General features: G+C 42.9%; 1 protein-coding gene across 1 annotated transcript in view; it reads right to left on the bottom strand.

Annotated features, from left to right (window-relative positions):
- POU3F3 (POU class 3 homeobox 3) overlaps positions 1–22,654 on the bottom strand; it is a 171,447-nt gene that overhangs the window by 34,454 nt on the left and 114,339 nt on the right. Inside the window, exon 2 of the transcript XR_011283552.1 lies at positions 11,040–11,130. The gene's annotated coding sequence lies outside the window, so the exon portion shown is untranslated. The remainder of the gene's footprint in view (positions 1–11,039; positions 11,131–22,654) is intronic.

The raw sequence follows: 22,654 nt of genomic DNA on the forward strand, positions 1-22,654 counted from the left end.
TGACCTACATGTCATTGCCATGCAGGACCTGGCTTACCAGACCTGCATGCTTGCTGCCATTGAGGGGTAAGGCGCGGCCAGGCGTGGTGAGGCAACTGAGCCATGTCCACCTTCTGATCTCCATCCAGAGGGTGACAATGACAATTATTTTTTTCCTATAAATAATTATTTTATTTTTTATTTTCTGCTGATTTTTCATTAACTGCATTTGTTTGGTCTAGTTTGCATTCATGTGACAGTGTGGTGCTTTGTGGCATTTGAACGCATCCACTGTGTGTTCCAGCTGGGCCCATTCAGGCTTGTCTTGTGTATGTGTTTTGCTTGAGGTCCTGACACAGATGCTACTCCTACTTCCGCTTTCCATGGGCTCACAAGGATGGCTCGGTGTGACAGCATCTCACACAGGGGCATTGGGCTTCCGTCATATCTGGGGCCAGCCTGCAGTCCTATTTGTGTTTAAACCACTAGCGGGTATTCTGGATGGCTTCTCCAATGCATGTCTGCACTTCACTTTGGTGAGTATTCTGTTGACTGTGCATTTCATCATCTTGCTTATGATATGTATTGACTGTCTATGTTCATGCACTTCCTGCTGTAGGTGGTACCATGCACCCTTTGGCTGTGTAACACACACTGATGGTGGGAGGGGTCCGTGTGCTGACAATGTTGCATTGGGACTCTTGCCCTACAGTGATTTTGATATGCCACATGAAGGCTGCACGTTGAATTATCCATGTCACCACGCATTTCAACAACCCCCCCCATTCCTTCTTGCCCTGCTTTGGCTATCTTGCAGTCCTGCCTGGTGTTTTGATGTGCCATTTGAAGTATGGCCGCATTGCTTTTGACTTGACTGTCATGTTTGTGTCCTGGACCTGCTCCCCCCAATGGTTGCACTTGGCCCTTGTGACAATCCGGCCAACCAGGGGACTGGAGCCTGCCACAACTACCAAAGGCCCACAATGGAGGCCCTGTCTAGCCCTGTCCACCACCCTTCTGGTGTAATTGTCTGGGTCCCTTGATTGCCCCCTGTCTCCCCTGCCCCCGCCAGTCTCCCTCTGTCTCCCCCTTCATCATTACACCCCCTCTCCTTCTGCACCATCTTCTTTCCCTCTGCCCCCTGTGTGTGCTTTCTTCCCTCCTCTCCCTCTTCATGCATTTAAACCTTGGCCCCCTCCTCCCTTCTCTACTCCCTCTCCCTCTCCACCACCCTTTCCCCTCCTCCTTGTCCTCTGTCTGTCTTTTTCCGCCACTACCCCAATTGCCATCAGGCATGGTGATAGGTAGCCGCTTGTTCTTTGCAGTCACTTCCCCCTCTGCCTCCGTCCATCCGCCCCCCACCTTCACCTTTTTGAATTTTATTTTGGCACTTACTTTTATCATCGGTCCCTCCACCACTGATTACAGGTCATCTGTTCCCCCTTTCCCTTCTGTGTTTCTTCTCCCCCTCACCAGCACTATCTTGATTCTTTGTCAACCTTCCACACTTGTTTTGTTACTCTCCCCACCTCTTCCCTCCTCTTCCCTCACTGCCCTCCTTATGTGAATCCTGTACTGCAACTATTGCCATCAGGCATAGCAAAGTTGATGCTAGTTTTGTTTTCCAACATTCCCTCCCTAGACTCGCCCTTATTGTTCCAGGCACGTGTAATATGTACTTTGATTTGATAGTTCATTTTCACATTCTGGACTGTTTGAAGGACTTGTAGAAATGTACTGTTCTTCTCCCTTGCTCCTTCCCTTCTTGAGGCACTTTGATAAACTTTGTGTGTAGGCCCTATAAGGATTTTCAATGAATCAGTGATTGCTCACTGTCTGCCATTGTCGATGTGGGTACTCTGTACATGATATGTTCTGCTGGTCAATGGCTGATCCTATGCTGGGCTTTATTTTGAGGTGTCAGGGGATGGGTGTAGTTTAACACACATGGGGGTCCTTGAGTGCAATGTTCACTTGCGTTGTGTACAGGATACTGAGGCTCACTTCATTTCACATGCATGTATTCGATGCATGTCCCTACTGACACAAACACTTAGGAAACGCCCCCCACACCAACTACATTGACACCATGCACACACGTGCACCCAGATTGCCTTCTCAGGCATGCTGTGTCCCGACAATCCATGTTCACTTCCGAGTCATTGATCGTGTTCATGCATGACATGGTACTATTTGGTTGATTGCACTTTTTTTTTTAATGATGCTCAAGGGGTTTCCCCAATGCAATGCACACTCACTGTGCTGTCCGGTGAGCGGTGTGTTGCAGGGGACGCACACACAGCACACAGTGTTTGAAATGCCAATTTTCTATTGTCCAATGTTCATGCCAACAGGTATTCTGACTTTTGTTGCTTGCACCACTGGTGGCAAGCATTTGTGACACCGTTTTCAGGGTGTGAGGTTTTGTTCAGTCATTTCTTCAGATTCCATGTCAGGTGTAATTGTCTGGTGCCTATTTACATTTCTCACGTGGCACTTCATGACTATTGTGTCAATTGTTGTGCATATGGTTTGATGTTTTGCCGTTGCATACCATGGTATGGTGTGGCAGACAGGGGTCATGGGGGTTGGGAGGGTTTCGGTGGCATACCAGTACTTTCGTTCCCTGTTTTCCGGGGGAGGGAGGTGGACATGCACCTTGCATGTGTTCCCTTTGATCATATGGGAGTGGGTGTGTTTAAGTAGCTAGGGATGCACACAATGTAGCACTTCTGTGGACACATTCTCAGGGTGACAGTAAACTGTCCCTTTCTCACCATCGATTGTCACCTGGTATGTGCCAGACCTGTGTGCACTCCGCAGGGGTTGGAGGGGTTGGAGTTTAGGTGAAAAATGTGGCCACAAGCTGGGTAAGGGCATGTGCAGCAGCGTGCGTGTGGTTGGGGATGTAGGGGCACCACCATGTCCACCGGTACGCCATGCCATGTTGCAACATTGTGCAGGACACATGCTGCCACAATGATCCTGCACACTACTGGGGCTGCATATAGTAGCTGTCCGCCAGAGCGGTCAAGGGAGCGGGAGGGTGACTTGAGCACTCCGAATGTGCGCTCCACTATGGCCCTGGTTGCAATATGGGCTGCGTTGTATCTTACCTGGGGTGGTGTGGTGGGGTTCTGTATTGGGGTCATCATGTGGGTGCTCAGAGGATAGGCACTCTCCCCTGGTAAGGTGATAATGGATGTCATTAATTGGGCTTGTGTATTTGTCTGTGTGTGACATGCATGCATGTGCACAGGAATTTGTACTCACCTAGGAGCCATGTGCCGCCATGCTTCCCAGCTTCCAGGGCCTGGCTCAGGGCAGACATTCTGAATATGAAACTGTCATGGGTGGACCCAGGATAGTTTGTATAGACAGAGGTGATGATTCCCTTGGCATTGCATACAACCTGCACGTTGATGCAATACCAGTGCTTCAGTGCTTACGGTTGCGGTTGATGTTTTCAGTGGCTCTAGGTGGACGTAGGGCCACATGGGTGCAATCTATGGCACCGAGCACTTTGGGCAAGTGTGCCACCCTTTAGAAGTCCTGGACCAAGGCCTGCCTTTCTGCGGGTGTTCTGGGCATGTATATGTGCCTGCAGACTGAGGGACGCGCAGTGATGATTGCCAACACCTGGTGTAGGCAACTTGACTGCGTTGGCTGTGAGACGCCCCCCACTATGGCAGTTGTCCGCCGAAATCACCCAGTGGTCAAAAATTGTAGTACATTGAGCCCCTTCGCCAAGGGGCTCAATGCTTGGGAGCACAGGGTGGGTGATGTGAGTTCATCCTCCCGCTCCCTGACCAGCTCTAGGATGATATGAGGTGGAAACCTATACCTGCCATAGACCTGGTCATCAGGCATCCCAAAAAGGCTGGTCCTAGCCAAACCTATGCAGGGCCTGGCTATTCTCCTCCTCCTGCGTTGTCCCACGATCACTGCTGCGAGGAATGGGACATTCATCGTAGCTGTATATGCTTCTTTGTTGTTTGCGTGCACTTTTGTGCTGCACATGGGTGCTTCTGCCTGCTTTCGTGTGGCGGAAGTATTTGTGCATGTGCGTGTGTTTTGAGGTGTGTGGGTTTTCCCTATTCGATTCAATGAATACGTGTTGTTCTCTAGAGTGTGGGCGTTGCGTGTGTTTCCCAGCGGTACTTCCCATGTTACGCCTACATTTTCACGCTTTGTTCCCCATTCCCCGTGTTCCGCCCCCTTTTTAGGTGGGTGCGTGACAAGATGTGCGCTTTCCCCGTTCCTGTTGCTCCCGCGTTTGGAAAGTTGCAGTGACGTGTAAGATAAGCATGGATTTGGCGCACATTTTCAAGCTTGCACAAGTTTATGCCACAATTTCCGGCGCACATTTATTCCATGAATTACCCCCTATGTATAGTAGTGTTCACATAACTAAACCCTGCCACATGCACTATCCTGGCTTTTCCCCTACAAACTAATAACTACTACTGCTAATCAACAGAAATATATCAGAATCTATGTCCTCCCTTCACTGCTCATCCCCAATCTACTAAACTTTCAACGGCTATATGCCCTAACCAGCTCCAGAAAGATTTCTTAACAAACCTCATCAATAATACTGTTTCCCCAACCCACTATGCAACACCATTCATTTGACATCTTATACACATTACCCATTTCTTACATACCATAATAATTTGACATCCACACCACGTCCAGACAAAATGGTGTAAATTGTTGAAACCCAATACATGCCATAACAGAGAAAACAGGATTTAGAAAAAACAGTAAGTCGATAACCTGACAAAATAGATGCTGGAAAATCAGCCATTTGCTCTACCTGCAATGCCAAATTTTGCACAAAAAAACGCCAAAATAACCTACACCACTAAGAAGGTGGGCATGACTGCCACATGCTCTGAAAGGAAGCCAAGATGCATCCACTTCAGCCACTGTGAACATGATAAGCCTACCTGCACTTTATAGAAGACTCAGAGTACCATAAAACCTGGTGGAACCCTCCTCCTGTATCTTATGCACCTGTCCCTACTGATTAAAGGAATAATAACAGTCATGCAACACATGGCCCTGCAGGTAAGGAGAAGAACATGATAGCCACACATATCCAGGGTCACACTGTCCCCATAGGGACAAAGTAAAATGTCAAGAAACTGTATTAGCTGCATCAGCTCCCCATCATCTACATACTCCAGCGCATTGACAGAGACCGTGAATGCAAATGAAATATACACACTACCATGTGACATCATTTGAAGTTGGTAGCTACACGCCATTGTTTTAAACAAACTCCTCCTAATACACTGCTGGCATTGTTCATGACCTGTTACAGCCAACATTTCCACACATACTGACAAAGGTGGTAATGGCTCCCCTACACCATGCAACAACACACATGGCTACCGAAAATCCCAGGGGCAACAGATAATATAGAAAGATGATTTTACATCATTGACCAGTTCGAAAACAACAATGGTTTCCTGAACTGCACACATGTGCGATATGCCATGCATGTCACTGATTGGTAGGAAACAAGCAGGGACGTCTTTTGGGTGTATCGCCAGAGGTGGCAAGTGCGACCTCTGAGGTCTCCCTTGCAACCTCTGTGGTCTCCCTTGTGATCTCTAAAAAAAACAAGATATATATATATATATATATATATATATATATATATATATATATTTAAATTTTTTGCAATGCAACCTCCTGGGCTGTGGCAAGGACCATGTGGCTCTTTAATTCGGGAGTGGCTAGCTTTCTTGTTCAGGCACCTTAAAAAAAGAAGAAAAATAAGAGCATGAGGGCCACAAGTCTAACACTTTCAGCACTTAACCTAAATAAGAAAGAATAGGAATGCCAAAAAATTTGTCTTTCTGGAATTCTATACAATAATTGCTAGACTCATTAAAGGTTTATTTCAGGCACACTTCAAGGGGTGAGTCTCTGATTTAGTCTGTTCTAACGCCTCAACTCAGCCTTTCATCCTTCTGAGGTCGATAAATGGGTACCAACACAGATTGGGTGATATTGGATGTATATTTCTTCTATGTAAAGCTCTTAAGCTTAAGTGCTATATAATAACACACCATTATCATCTAGTCATGGATGTCTGCTTGCAATCACAGTAATTTGGTAATATGGGCCTATACACACTGATCTTAAGGATACATATGGCGATCCATTCAGGTATGAAATGTACATCACATTATAGTGATATCGTAACCATATTTTTCGTAGTGTACAATGCTATGTGATGCCACTTCCTGAATTGTCAACCGGTGAAAGATCGTGTTCCATCGCTTCCCGCGATATCACTTTGGGGTGGGGTCAAATGACATCACTTCCTGTGATGTCATCCGGGGTCAAGGGTCGTGTGATGTCACTTCCGCTACCCCTGGCATTTTGGTGAAATGACGTCCCTGGAAACACGTCTTCCATAACTGTAAACAATAGCAAGCCCTAAATGTACAGATTACATGTGATGCAGACATAAACTGCACACCAAGTTTCACCAGGATCTCTAGGTCCACACAGCACTGCATGGTACTGTAAAACACTACCCTGGATGCATTCATGGTCACACACATGGGCCAACTGGCATGCCTCCTTGCTAACTGAAACATAGAGAGTGACAAGGGAATGACTCGGGACTTCAACACTAAGTGCCACTTAAGGTATAGGGCCCAAATACCGCCTGAGGGTGATGGTACAAGTCTGATTGGAGGTGGACAGTTACTATATAACCCACAATTATCAAATATATCTCCAAGAACATCCCAAATGATATGATATCATGACTCATTTATAACACACCTGTACACATGTATTTCAAGATCAACAAGAAAAGGGAGGGAAGACAGAGGGAAGACAAGACAAACAATCTTACTAGGCCTTATGTCATTCAGATCATACAAGTGCAAAAAAAAAGTGCAAACAGGAAAGGAGGGAGGAAGTGCAACGGAGAGCGGAGAGGAAAACAGGACCCACATGCTGTGAGTAAGTGCAGCCATTGCAGCACTCCTCTGGGTAGTGCAAGGACACTACTAACTGCTTATCCTCTTTGAAGTACACTGGAATTATTCTCAGGAATATTGTCACCTGTTCATGAAGAGTGGTGAAAACAATGTACTGGGTGCTTTACTCGAACATGATAGTGATAACATATCTGCAGAATATCAATCCGGTAAATACTAATACCATATGTGGTCAAGAGAGGTGTACTGGATGATTATTCCTTTTCCGCCACACATGCAGTTATAGCAATTACTGCATGCAAAAACACAACAAAATTGCATTTCAGAAAACCAGTAATCTATCATTGCTTGCAGTAATGGTCATACCAGAAGCAAAAACACCACATATGCTCAAATAGACACCTCCGTGGGTAACCATCATAGCAGTCCAATTCAACAATAATAACAGCCAATGAAAGGCATCCATTTTTCTGGATAGTCTGCTTAGATGCCTGTGATTAGCAAGTGTACATTAAACAAGACCTTTTTAGGATAACATGTATGGTTAAAGCCTCTATGCCCATCGTACGCACCAATGTTCCACATTAGCAAATACAGTATGAATAAGTGTTTGTTTGTACAACATATTAGGCCTTACTACACTCTTGCTTCTGCCAGCACCCATTTAATCACTACTTCTTAGCCATCCTCAACAAAAAGGATACACAATTAACTATCTCAGCTGATTCCACCCTTCTCAGCATAATAACACAGTAGCCTAATACACTCCCCTGCCTTTCCCATACAGGCTAATAACTACTACTGCTAATAAACAAAAATATATCAGCATATATGTCCTCCCTTCACTGTCCATACCCACTTTACTAAAGTTTCAATGGCCATAAGCCCTAGACCAGCCCCAGAATATGTTCTTAACAAACCTCTTCAATAATACTGTTCCCCAACTCACTCTGCAACACCATTAATTTGACATCTTATACACATTACCCATTTCTTACAAACCATAAATATTCGACATACACACAACATCCAGAAAAAGGGTGTGATATATCAAAACCAAATACATGCCATAACAGAGAAAACAGGATTTAGAAAAAACAGGCTATAGATAAACTGACAGATACTTGAAAATCAACAATTTCCTCTATCTGCAATGCCAAATATAAAACATTAAACCACCAAAATAACCTCCACCCCTAAAGAGGTAGGCATGACTGCCATGTGCTCTGAAAGGAAACAGAAATGCAACTGCCCATTAACTTTGCGAACTTCTAATATGTCTGCGCTTGAAACCATACATTTTTCAATGATAAATCTAATCACCAATATGGGGTCTCATAAAACAGCTTAATATTCAACTACAAAGCACACACACAGATACAAACATTGTCAAGAGTAGAGTTATACTGCTTCGTTAACACATGGATTTTTTATGCACCCTCATTCATATCACATCTTCCAATGTCACTAGGAAACAACCTTTATTTGCATATATATTTTCTGGCAAACATTAGCATAGCATACCATGTCATACTGCTTCATCACCCTCCTAAAAGCACTGAGGTAAAATATAGAAAACCCTACTTTGAAAATAATACTTATAAACTTGACCAAATGAGACACCTAAACATACTTCAGTTATCTTATACATACAATAATTCCAACTGTACATAAAGTATATAAAAACACACTATCACTCACCTCAGCTGCTCCAAATAATGAATAGATCTTCAACAGAACCAAATTGAGAACATGTGCAACTCCGAGTTCAGAAAACATATTGTCAAATGTTCACACAAATGTTACTTTCATAGCTTTCACAATTCAATGACACAAGAAGAGGACTGTAGAAAGCAAACAAGTAAAAGGACAAACACATTTCTATCACAAGCTATTTCAATCAATCAACCCCAACACAATCCTTCAAATAATACTTTATATAAGATTTACACACTACATTAAAAAAACTTTTATTTTCTTTCTAATTTTTCCCAATAATGTACCCGCGGCTTTAACCCTAGTTACACACAGAAAACCCACATACATTTCTCTGAGTGGCTCTTAAAAGACCCTTTGGATTCTTCTACCAACACATCACCAAAATATTCAATCAGAGAAATACTCGTCACCACCATGATGATTCAAAACATTTTGAAAAACTTGTCTGTGCTCTTCCTTTAGATGATTAATTTTCATTTTTCAAAGAGAAAAAAACCTGTGCTCCCTGTCAACAATATTTCTCCACAATCGCAGCATATACCTCTAATTTCAAACACTTCATCTAATATAATATTATAAAACCAAAAATCCCTTGTAAGCCAATGCTTTGGGAACGTATCACCTATGTCACAAAATCGCTATTAACTCGGTTCTCAAAACATTCTCCACAACCTTCTGAACAAAGATATTCCTCTCCTTCTGGATCTGCCTCAATGTTTCAAATATCAAATACAACAATAAATATACCCGAAAAACAGCACTGTTTCCTAAGGGTGCACCTCACCCATCTACAATTGTATTGGCATGTATAAACATCACTCAAAAAATACATTCTGTCAAGGGCTGTATACATTTCAACAGAATCTGAGCTAAATGAAATCCTATTGGCAGCCATCCACCACACAAACAATGAACAACCTATCACAAAGCAAACACAAACATTCCACCTTCTCCCCTCATTAATCTTCCACCATTTCAAATTCTAACTCTGAACTCACAAGAAGTGATTCTCAGTACCACTAGAACATTGGAACAATACATGGACATGGAATGGCTGGAGGAGAATTAACCTACAGAAGTAGAAATTAGAAAAGAAGACACGCAAATCAATGCCCCAGAATCAGATACACCACAATCAGGATTTTGTAAGTATTCTATACATTCATGTAAAATATGACTAACAAATACATTTAAATTAACAAATATCAGTCACCAAACCCATGTAATGTATCTACCTATTGTCAAACTATCAAATGTGTATGCACCCAACCCACATATTTAGAAACTGTATTATATCTTCAATTGTTGAAAAATATTTCAAATATTTTCAAACAGATGAAGAAGTGATTCAAGTGTCTAGAAGATTCACAAAGGAAGCACCACAACACGGACCCACCAATCTGATTATGGATTCCTTGATATAATTAAAACAAATAATGATAAATATACAAAAAGGCATGCAAGCAATGAAAAAGGACATTGAACATTTGAAAGTAACCATGGAGAGTACAAATGCAGAATATTTGGCTATAGAACAGGATATATCAAGTATTACAACTAAAACTGAAAAAACATGACCACATCCCCTGCCAAGTAAAGTTGTTTTCAGCAAACTGTGTTTGAATATTTATTTACCCCTTTCAAATATTTATCTATGTATTGGTCATTTGTTAGGCGCTTGTACAATTAGCAAAACTGTTTCAATGCACCCACATGGCAACAGGATGGGGACAGAGGAAGGTAGAAAGGAATTACAACAAAATAAAATTGAATTAAAAGTACAACAAATCATGAATGTAAGGGAGGGGAGACAAACCTACTATGCCTTGTTAGTGTTCAGAACGTGCAAGTGCAGAGGGGTGGGGGTAATGGATAGGTGCTGTGGTGCTCAAGGCGAAGTGCTCTTGGTGAAGTGCTAAGGAGAGAGACATAGGGTGCAACCACCTGTGGGGGTTGAGCCTAAGCAAGTACAGTAAGACAGTGGCTGGGATGTGAGATGTGGGGGGTCAGGGCCCCAAGGAAACATAAGGGCCCTGCACATCAGTCACGCTACTGTATGATTACCAGGGACGGGAGGAGGAGAAAGAGGAGGAAAAGAGAAAGGTCTTGAGGTTTTCCAGAACTTGAGGAGTTCCTGATCAAGACACAGGGGTACAAATATGTACACCTATATGCATAATTATTGATTTAAAAGTATTTCAAATGTTACACTAACTGTTTGCAAACACTACACTCAATACATATTTGAGAAATATTCAAAATGTAATTACTTTTAAAAAATATATGTTTAGCTGCGGCTACCAAAATATCCAATCATGCTGCATCATCGTAATCATGCCTGGGACACCCCTCGGTCATTGCTGCACTTACCAGCATCTCCAACTGCCGATGCCTTATTGAGCTGGATCCTAGCCACGGCTATACATCTATGTTTTAAAAAAAATATATGATGTCCTTCTATCTGAAAAAAGAAAACAGAAAACATTCAATGACACACACACTTTAATAAATAACACAAGTTAATACACACATTTTTATTACCCTCATATTGTATATGCAGTGCATCATATGCACTATATAGGAGACACAACATTAGTGTATAGTACACTGTTGTTCGCCTTGCACATACTAATCATTGGGTCATTGGGAGAAAAAAATCCAACCTGGATTAAAAAAAAACATACAATCTAAAAAAAACTATCAGAAAACATCACAACAAAAAAACAGGTATTTATAAACTGGGTGAAAGTAAGCAAAAAACATTATACTGGTAGCATGCAGAACAAATTATGAGAAGGTTAAGAAAACTTGGAGAACACAAGAAAATACAGTGGGATAAGTAAACTTGGAGAACAAGAGAAAATAGTGTAGGAAAAATAAATTTGGAGAACAAGTCATCAAACAAATATAAGCAGGGGGAGGTAGAGTGACTCGTGGGATGAGAGTCTGCCGTCTACATTCATTGCTGTAGGAGATTGCCGTGTTGAGTGTTCTACATTTGTGGATAGAACGTATAAAACTCATGTCACACGGCGGAGCCATGGCAGAGTGAGGTATAGTGACTCGTGACCCGTCAACTGGTGGCTGGGGTTGAGCACTCGCTGATCTGCTGTTGGATTCTTCTGCCCATTGGATGTGGAAGGTAGGAATTCCAGTATTGATCTATTCCATGGTGAGCGCTATTTACGCACGTATTAGCTACACGTTGAGAGTTAAATTGTTGCAAGGCGAGCGACCATGGACTGTTGGTGCTCAACTTTAAAAATATGTGTATTTAGCGTGACAACCCACGTCAAGGTTAAACCGTCGGCACTACAGTTTTTATTGTTGTTCTATTTATACTGAAATATTGACACGAGACTGGCAGTGTGCCACCCCCCGATTCTATGTAAACTGGACTTTCTAATATATAAGGATTGACTTCCTATTCTCTGACACAGAGACTTTTTAGTCACATTGTCGCACACTTGACCTTTTTGTGAGTTTTTACAGTACAGTATAATATGAAACTGAAAGCTACAAAGCGGGTGGGCCTTAGGAGTGACATGCTCCATAAGGGAAAAAGACAGCGGAGCCCTGACCCAGCCCGTAAATTAAAGGATCAGCCTAAGAAGAAATGGGGGAGGATTGATCATTTTACGGTTCAATCTACAATTCCTGGTTATTTTCCTGGGCTACACAAGGATGAAGTTTAAGGCAGCCGGCTGAACCAGTCTGGCCTTGCTTCTTCTGGTCTGCCTTCGGGGCAGAAGGAAAATCTGGATATGGAGATAGAGAACATTGCCATTTCAGAGATAGGACCTGGAGAGATTAACCTGGATACCATTAAGGACACTATTACTGATTGTTCCTCTTCGGTGCATTCTCTAGACAATAACGGATTCTTACTTAATTTATGTAAGTCTCTGCAAGGTTAGCCGCTGGGCGCAGTTATCCATGGGAAGGAGGTGCAAATCCCGGGGAACTCGCCCTTGACTCCTGATATGGACTGCCTTTTTGGAGATATGGTATCTCAAGGTTGGAGGGGCAAAGACAAAGGATGGGAGGTACCACCATTAGTGGGTAATGGCTTTATTTAATTTGAGTACAAAACCATATCAGAGAGATTGGATGATGTACATAGGATCTGTTCTAATCTAGTGTTAAATCAGCTCCAAACCCAAAAACAATTGAATATTGTGATTAAGGCCTTAGGGCTACAGACTCTGGATCCTAGGTACCCAGGTGAAGATATGAAGCCCTGCTCTATGAGGAAACAACAGACAGATGAAGCTGCAGTATTGAGTTCAGTAGCAGATCAGGCCAGGGTGCCTGTTATATCTGACGAGCAGGAAGATAGAGGCAGTCATATCACTCTTGAAGATACTGGGAACACATGGAGAACAGATGATTCGGTTAACATTACAGCAGCCAATGAAGAAGATGCGCTAGAGGCATTATGTGCCGAAATCTCGGTGATGGGGAGATCTGAACCCTTGATGTCTGACAAACGATCTGAAAACCTGGTAAAGGATAAACATTGGGGACACAAAATCGGATATTTATTAATCAGGAATATTTTGAGAAAACCTCTATTGCAGCAGCTAAATGGTTAACTGGTCCTGTAAAAGTTAAGAGAGTTACTCATACTTTAGCTGATGGATCCAGCAGAAGTGTGTTATTAAGAGCCCCTCTTGACAAATGGACCCTACCGCGGATGGGGACTGGAGAACATGCTGCCACTCTGGGGTTCAAAATGTGGGACCATTTGGGTCTCAATCTGTCTCTACATATGCAGCTAAGTATGGCCCTCATCCTAAGTAGGAAGTTGGAAATGGGTGTCCCTTAACAGAGCATAATCCTAAAATAAGGTTACCACCACGGGTTAAGTTTGGTGAAGGGTTACCCGATGAGGATGTGTTTTTCTCTTCCTTAAAGGCTGCTAAAGGGATAGAGCCTAGTGCAGACCTACAAGTTAATTTACGGGACAAGACAGTAGCTGCAATTAGACCCGGGTGTATGGTTAAGCTGGGTGAAAAGAACACCACGGCAGCCAGCCCTTTTATGAACAGAACTAATTTACTGCAGATGTTGGCCTCAGTGCCATGGTTGTGCACTATGAGATTGGCTGCCATACTGGAATTAGCTTTACCCAAAAGGTATAGTCCCATGAATTGGGTGGTGTTGCGAGTTGCTAGCCCAGCTGTGGCTGCCTTAATGTGTGCCAATGTTGATGCCTTGGAAACATTGGGTTGTAGTCTGCTGGTATGTGAAGAAGTAATGAATGGAGACTTGGGGGGGGGCCGGGACAATTAGGTATATTTATCATCTATGGGGCACTGGGAATCTCTGAATCTACACATGGTGACCGTAGGAGGGTTACGGGGATGGCGATTCCCTCCCAGGATAAAGTTGATAGGTGCTGATCTATTGATTTAATTAGCTGGAACACTCGTAGGCACAGTCATTTGTTTTATAAGGATGGATCTCTGGCAACACCGCTGGGCGCCGATATGTTTATGCTTCAGGAGACCTGGCTTGATTGCCCAGTATATTTTGAGAAAGTTGGTTTGGGTGTTCGGGGTGCAGTCTAACCATTCAGGAAATCTTATAAAACGGAATGAAAGGAAATTGGATACGATTGGTAGAAAGGTTAATAGCCTTGACCCTAATGAGGTGGTGTCACTGGGGGTTATGGAAGGGGATGCCATTGAAGATTGGAATAGGCAATTGGCTACTTCCACCGGGAAATGCTGTACATGACAATATGTGTTACACCCTAAGAATAACCCTACTTTTGACTCTGTGGTTTGAGACGCTAAGCGCGACATGCACAGGGATTAAAAATAGATCAGGGTTTCTACCCAGACCTGGGAAGTTAAGAAAGCTAAAATACGTATAGTTAAGAACACCTACAGGGGATGGTGTAAGCGCTGGAAATATTCCCTTAGAAATAAATCTTTGCAAGAAATGATAGGGATCCTCAGTAAGAGAAACTATAAGGATATATGAAGGCAACTAAATACAGTTAAGTCTGCTAACGAAGTTAGGACCCTTAACCCTATACAGGAAAGAGTATGGGTTGACTATATTAAGAAGACTAATGGGGAGGGTGATTTCTCGCCCTCACCAAGCTTCTCTTTGCAGGAATGGAAGTTGAATATAAATGAGGGTATCCTAGAGGAAAAGATCTTGAGTTTAAGTAATTCCAGAGCACCTTGACCTAATGGTCTGGCTAATATTGTACTCAAGTTGAACCCAGGGATGTGGGCAAAAATACTATATATCCTCTTTAATAGAGTCTGTATTACACAATGTTTTCCCAGATCCTGGAAAGAAGCAGTGCTGGTGCCTGTTTATAAAAAAGGTGTGCCACAGCACCAAAGAATTATAGGCTCTTATCTTTGTTGGATTCAACAGGAAAAATATTTGGGACATTTGTACTTACAGCCATACAAAAATGGGTTGATGACTCAAGCATTTTGAATTTTGCCCAAACGGGGTTCACACCTGGATGCAGTACATCACATAACCTTATTGTGATGGATGTCAAGTATAGGGATGCTACGGGTATGGACGGGAAAACTGTATACTCCATATTTGTGGATTTTCAGGCTAATTTGATCAGATGAACAGGCAAGAACTCTGGGCTAAAATGGAGGGTTGGGGGTGCCCGAGGCGGTTGCTTAATGTTCTCAAAGGCTTGCACCATGACGCATCTGTACGTGTTAGGTTGGATGACAAGCGGGGTCTTTCGGCACCTCTTTATGCTAGCATGGGGGTCAAGCAGGGATGTATGCGGCTGCCCCTGCTTTATTGTATCTATACAGCGGACCTCCTGCTAATATTTTCACAGACTTTCGGCTGTTGCCCTAAAATAGGTGTTCGACTTTTACCATGCATGTTATATGCGGATGATCTTGTCTTGTTTAATTTTAGTGGAATTAAGAGTATGTTTGAAAAACCTATAGAATATACGATTGCCAATGACCTAACAATTAATTTGGATAAAACCATGCTTCAACATTATTGAAGGGATAGGCCACTGAGAGGCAAGGAGTTCTATATCTTAAAAAAAGAACACCTCCCTGCATTGTGAATTGCTTTCTCTCCTGGCAAATACCCATGGCAGTACCTTGAAAGTGGTAAGCAAGGACTTCGATAGCTGGGTTGTAAAATGTCTAGGTAAAATTGCTTGGAGCCCCAACTTTAGTCGTTGCACTAGCTTCAAAGTTCTAAAACGGATAATTTAAAAAGAAGCTTTGCTTGTGGGGCTGGACTAACAATTATGATCATTTGTATAGTTTAAGTACACATGTGGAAGTGGCATGTGTTACCCCTATATATCTTAAGGCGCAAAGATATTTTAAGTGCTGTCCGAGTCCAGGTCTGAGAATGCTTTTGTTCAGACTAAGGACCAACCAGCTACCCACATTGTTGAAGTTAGGTCCTTGCTATAATATTCCTCGTTAAGAGTGTACATGCCGGGTACGTGTTAGTGAGAGTATATTAGTATCTACGAGATATCTGTTTACGGAGTGTCTAGGACTGGCATCTGCTTTTGTAGAGATTCTTGGGTGCTTTGTCCATAATCTTGAGTCCATAAAATCGGATCATGTTTGGTTCTACTGCTTAAATACAGAAAGCCAAGAGCTACACTTTGCTCTGTACCGTTTGTGGAAAATGATTTTGAAAATATTGTTGAGTGTACCCCCTTTGTGTACTAATAGGTGCTAAGGATACTGCAGATTGGAGGGTGGGGATGCACAAGTATGCTAGGGGTCTCTCTCATGGGAGATTTTATGTATGTATACTAGAATTTTTCTGATTTTCAGTTTAATAGTTATATTAATTATTTATTATATTAAGATTAATGGGATTGCTTAATGAACTATATGAATTCCTGATGTGAGCATATGGATGAATTTTAATTTTAATTTTAATGAGTAGTGCTGACGATTTATAGGTTTAGTCGAAGTGGATGTTATGTACTATTAGTTCGGTTGAGTACGTAAAGTAAGATATTAGATATTAGGTATTCTATCAAAATTTGCAATTGTAATTGTATTATCAATTGATTTTGCATGTAAGCATTTTGTGATATGATGTTGCTAATTGATAATGTGTTTTTAGTACATGCATTTTAACTGAATGATCACTGAAATTTGTAAACGTTTTATTACTGAATACAAATAAACAAATAAATAAAATATAGTCTACCAAACTACTTTCTTTTACTTTTTCATTTTTGGCAGCATTGTCTTTTTCATGTTGTCATTTTCATTGTTTTATATTTTGCTCCCTACCGAAACATTCCAACATGTCTGAATATGGGAGCACAAGTACTGACGACGTCATCATTTGGACCAACAATCCACATGAATGAAAATAAACTGCAGAAAGTTGGCACTACTTCAAAGTCAAGAACAATGTGCATAAAAAGAGGCAGAGGAGGTACTCTTCACCTTTTATAATAGAACTCTATGCCTTGGACCTTCCAATGTTCCAACGCAAAGTCTTGGAACGTCAATAATGATTAATCCATCATAAAAGAAAATGCATGGGTCCCATTCCTTACATAGACGGAGATCAGCACCACCTGCAGCACCTCCATCCACTAATACACTAACGTCAACAGCGGTATCAAATGCACAGACTTCACTGACTTCCCTCATCACTGGAGTTGTGAGCAGTGGTTATATGAAATCAACCATCACACACTGAAGGGGCTGCCACCAACAGCCAGAGTCTTAAAATAAGTGGACCAATGCATTTAAAGAATCATCCAAAATGCTAGAAAGGTCACAAAGGAGGCTTTTCATGAAGAGTCTACAGATGTACTGCTCCCATGGCCGACAGTACCACTATTTTTTGAGCATAGGTTGACCTTTCACAGGAGTTAACTGTACAACCTTTAGTGCAAATCCACTGCGATGATGATAACAATGCAGCTACAAGAAAATACAAAAATAAGCACATTACAAAAATGAACTTGCACAACACCACCAACTGAATTACCTCACAAAACACCCAAAACACCTACAAGTAATGCATAGCTCAAAATACATTAGAAGTACAAGAGGTAGAATCAAATAAATCATCAGCCTTAATAACAAATATAAAAGCTACATGTCCACATTTTTCAAACTTAAAAAATACAGTAAATTATAATTGCCACTTAAACACAGCAAATTAATAAAATAATAATGAACACTATATGATAGCAATGGTCACTACAACTAACAGACACAAAACTGCAAATAAACCTTAAAATCTGTAGATATTTATTAAATTACTTTCACATCAGCCACACTCCTGCCATGTCAGAATTCAGAATCAAAAGGACAAAACTGCAGAAAATGACAGATTTTATACTTTCCAAAAGAAACACCTAAAAAGATGACTATATACCAATAAAACTACTAAGATGGCTGCCACATTTTCAGTACAGCCTATCATGAGGCCCTACACAAATGCAAAAGTAACAACCACCAATGACAAACAATGAAACTTACACAAACCCACCTAGCATCTTTCATTGACGCGGCTGTTCGACGCGTATACAGAACCTGATTTGTACGCGCCGCAACACCCACATTTTCCTGCAAGCCCGAAATCAAACTAAACTGGCTTTCAAAACTTCAAATCAAATAAGTGAACAACTAAGTGCATAAAATAACACACACAAATAGAATTCTGTACTGTATCATGCACATGAACATATGCTTATTGCACAGAAAATGTATATTTATAGACACAGCTGTACATTTACCTACGGCTCCAGCCGCGACAAATGAAACATGGAATAGTTTTGACACGCCTACACATGTGCTTTTTATAGACGCAACAATTCTACCGTCCGTCCTATACACCTATTAAGTAGCTGCAACTGTTCACAAAATCCTAAAATTCAAAATTGGGAAACTGGGAGACTTCCCCAGACCTATCATTGCCAAGCTCCTAAGTTATCGGGACAGAGACCACATATTAAGACTAGCCAGGGAAAGAAAAGAACTGCAAATGGGATCCCAAGTCATTCAAATTTTTCCACACTTCTCGGTTGCTGTTCAACAGGAGAGACTCCACTTCAACAGGATGAAGAAACTACTGTGGAAGCGAAGCATCCAATAAGCCATGCTTTTCCCAGCATGCCTTCGATTCCAGTTCCGGGGGAAACTCTATTTTTACTGTCCCAGAGGAAGCGCTAAAATTCATTGAATCCCCGGCGAGCATCTGCCTGAGAATCGCCCACCGGACTGAAGTCTCGCACAAGGTTGATCACATAACACTGCTGTAATATGGTTTGCTTGAGGTGTCCTAACCTACTCGACGTAAAGTATTATATAGTTATGTTTACAAGTTTCATGTGCCGCCTCAGCGACAGCTATCCCCCACACAATGGCTTTGTTCTGGTTTACATGTTTGCCTGCTGTCATAAGCGGGCTGGTTGGGGTTCTAGGGTTTCAAGGGGGAGGCCCAGGGTACATTAAACTGCGAGTTGGGGAAGGATAGTGTAGGTGGGGGTGGAATCAGGGGCGGGGGATGGAGGGAGAGAAATGTTCAAAGTTAGTTGGTGGAAAAGTTCAAAAATTCCTTGGCAGGGGGGTGCAGGCACTCGTTGTGCAAAACAATTCAGGGGAGTGCATGGAACAAGACAGAAGCGGCTCAGGGGGATATTGTCCGGTCAGCAATATGATGATTAAATTGATGAGCGGGAACATCTGGGGGCTGGGGAACTACTCAAAAGCAAGGAAGATTGTGGCTTATGCGAACCAGCACAGGGTCAAAGTCCTTTTACTACAGGAAACCCATGCGGAGGCAGATGTTTGCAGGAATGTTGCACCCGCCTGAGCTGGTAAAAGATACTACACCTCCTATTCAAAGCAATCTTGTCGCATTTTGACACTCATGAATAAATCATTAAGACTCACATAAACACATGTTATGTTATAATGCACTGCTCATTGGCAGGGACGGCTCTTTTACTTGTAAACACCAATGGTCTGAATGTGGACTCCCCGGAATTCTTCAATGAAATATTCGGGATTATCTCCACATATACCGGGTATGATAATTTGGTGGGGACATGAACCTGATCCTGGATTTGATGCTTGATAGAATGGGCGGCGCTCCCAGACCCCTCTCCATGGTGTCCCACCAGTTACTGACATATATGGAGGACCTCCAACTAAGGAATGCCTGACACCTCAGGCACCGACGGCCTGAGAATTGACCTACTATTTGCCAGCACATGACATGGTACCTTTCTGGTTTCCAGTATGCTACTTGGCAGGATAGCTGAGGCAGACATCCAACCACGCACATTGCCTTATGACTCCCCAGTACTCCTAAAATTGTGAACTGACAGGCCCATTAATCAAGCTAATTGCTGGAGATTCAAGTCAGATGCATTGAAAGACATAGGGGCTCATTCTGAGCCTGCTGGTCTGGAAACAATGATGCCGGTAAGCTTACCGGCACGTTGTTTCCGGACTGGCGTATTACAGGTCTGCATGCTGAAGCCGCTGTGCCCGACAGGTTGGACCCTGCCCAGAGGCCACAGTAAGCGGAACATCACGGAAGCACTGGCACCATTATTAACGGTGCCAGTACTTCCAAATTGACAATTTACCAACGTCTGACTTTATGGACTGCCAGGTTTGTAATCCCACAGTGTTACTGACAAGTCAGGCACCAGTAAATTATTATGGGTACGGCAGCAACCTGCCGGAAGTACCAGCACGGTTACCACTGGACTCACAATGAGCCCCATTGTCTTTAAATCTGACATCAAATCTGACATTGAATCCTTGTTTTCCAACAATAGGAAGGGGATACATCTGAAGGCATCAGTTGGCAGGCATTTAAAGTGTCCATACGGGGAATGTCGATCTCCAGGGAGGCAGGTGTCCAAAAATAATTAGGAGGGACCTACAAAAATGTAAAGACCACCTTAAGGCTCTTGAGGGGGAACATGCCCGAACATCAGACCATAAGATGCTGGTGCTTATTCGGCGTGAGTTGAAACTATTCAGGTTGCATGCCGAATGTGAGGTCCGGTTCCTGCCCAGTGACGGCCAGGAAGTATGGGGAGGGTGAACGTCCCGGTAAATTGCTTGCTAGAGTGGTCAGAACCAAACATGGGCAAAATATGGTAGATAGTATACTAGACAACCTGGGGGATGCCAAATGTAACGATCAGAACTTCCTCTGGCTGTTCCGCAAATTTTATGGCTTACTATATGGGGCAGATCCTCATCATGACCCTTCGGGCATAATGGCCTGGTTGGATGGCGTTACATTCTCAAGACTTAGTTCTCAAGCGACAGAAAGCTTGAGTGCCCCCCTCACAGTAGAGGAATTAATTACAATAATAAGAGACCTACCCAATGGCAAGGCTCCTGGCCCTTACAGACTAACAGCTGAGTTCTTCCACAAATACTGTGCTCTGCTGGCTCACCGCCTTATAGAGGTCTGGGATTAATCGCTGATTAACTCTGTTCTACCCAATCTATGCGGAAGGCCACCATCACAGTGTTATTGAAGCCTGGACAGCCTGGTAGTGAATGCAGGTCCTATCGCCCGCTCTCCCTTATGAACGTTGACAGAAAACCTTTGTGAAACCATTTGTAAACCGTATCCTTCCACTTCTTCCCCATATAGTCCACCCACCAAGATCAGGTGGGGTTTATACCTGCCACATCCACATCCCTCAACATTAGGCGATTGTTCAATGTGCTCGCAAGAATAGACCTGACCTCTGAGGCGGTGGCGGTAATGCTTGATGCAGAGAAAGCATTTGACATGGTCTCCTGGGAATGCTTATATGTGGTTCTGGATAAAATGTGTTTTGGTCCTGTGATTCTCAGATTTATTAAACTCCTTTACTCAGTCTCCTTACGAGGGTACTGGTCAACTACTGTCCATCAGACCAGTTCATGTTGGGAAGAGGAACATGTCAAGGTTGTTCCTTCTCTCCTATACTGTTCGCACTGGCCATCGAACCTATAGTAGACTTTGTACGCGACCACTACCACTGTATTCGTCTTTTGGGCTCCCCAGAAATAATCTCACTCTATGCAGATGATGTTATGCTTTATGTACGAAACCCACTTGTTAATTTAAATCCAATTATGCAACACATTACACTTTTTGGCGAATATTCAGGGGTTTGTAATAAATTATGCTAAATCTGAGGTTTTCCCCCTGATGGAATGTCGGGAGCCTCTGGGGGAATTTCCCCTATGTTTGTCCCCAAAAGGCATCAGGTACCTGTATGCTGATTTACCAGGAGAGGGCCTCCCTCATACTAGATAACTATACATCCATTGAGGGGTATATCAGAGATAAGTTTACCAGGTGATCCCCACTTCCAATATCACTGGCATGTAGACTCTCCATAGTTAAAATGATCCTTTTGCCAAAGCTTCTGTATACTTTTAGCAATGTTCCACTCTGGCCAGGCAAGGTATTCTTTGCCAGGATACACGGCATGCTTGTGCAATTTTTATGGCACGCAGGGGCTGTGCAGAAGAAATGAGTTGACATGACTCCGGGATATGAAGAAGGGGGATTTGCAGCCCACACCTCGAAATCTATTGGTTAGCGGCCCAGTCCCAATTTGCATCTCACTGGTATGGGGCTGCCTCACAACCCCCCCATGTAAAGCTGAAACGGCTGGCTGCAGGGGTGCGGGGGGTCAGATCTCAGGACACTCATACTAGATGGTAGGTATTCAGACAACTGCCCATTCGACCCTGTGCAGACAACAATACTTGCGTGGCACTCAATCTTCCTCCAGACAGGGGCACATCATCCATAAAACAAGTGGCTTCCCCTGTGGAAATTCCGGGTATTAGACCCCACATGGGACAAGACTGTGAGCAAACACTGGGAGAGTCTGGGATATCATGCGCTAGCACATCTATTTCCAGATGTGTGCTTCACTCCCCACAAACCTGGCGTCAGTAACATAAAGATGCAGCCACTGAACAGATACAATACTA

The sequence above is a fragment of the Ambystoma mexicanum genome, chromosome 7p (assembly GCF_040938575.1).
Source record: "Ambystoma mexicanum isolate Mex_15411 chromosome 7p, UKY_AmexF1_1, whole genome shotgun sequence".
NCBI lineage: Eukaryota > Metazoa > Chordata > Amphibia > Caudata > Ambystomatidae > Ambystoma > Ambystoma mexicanum.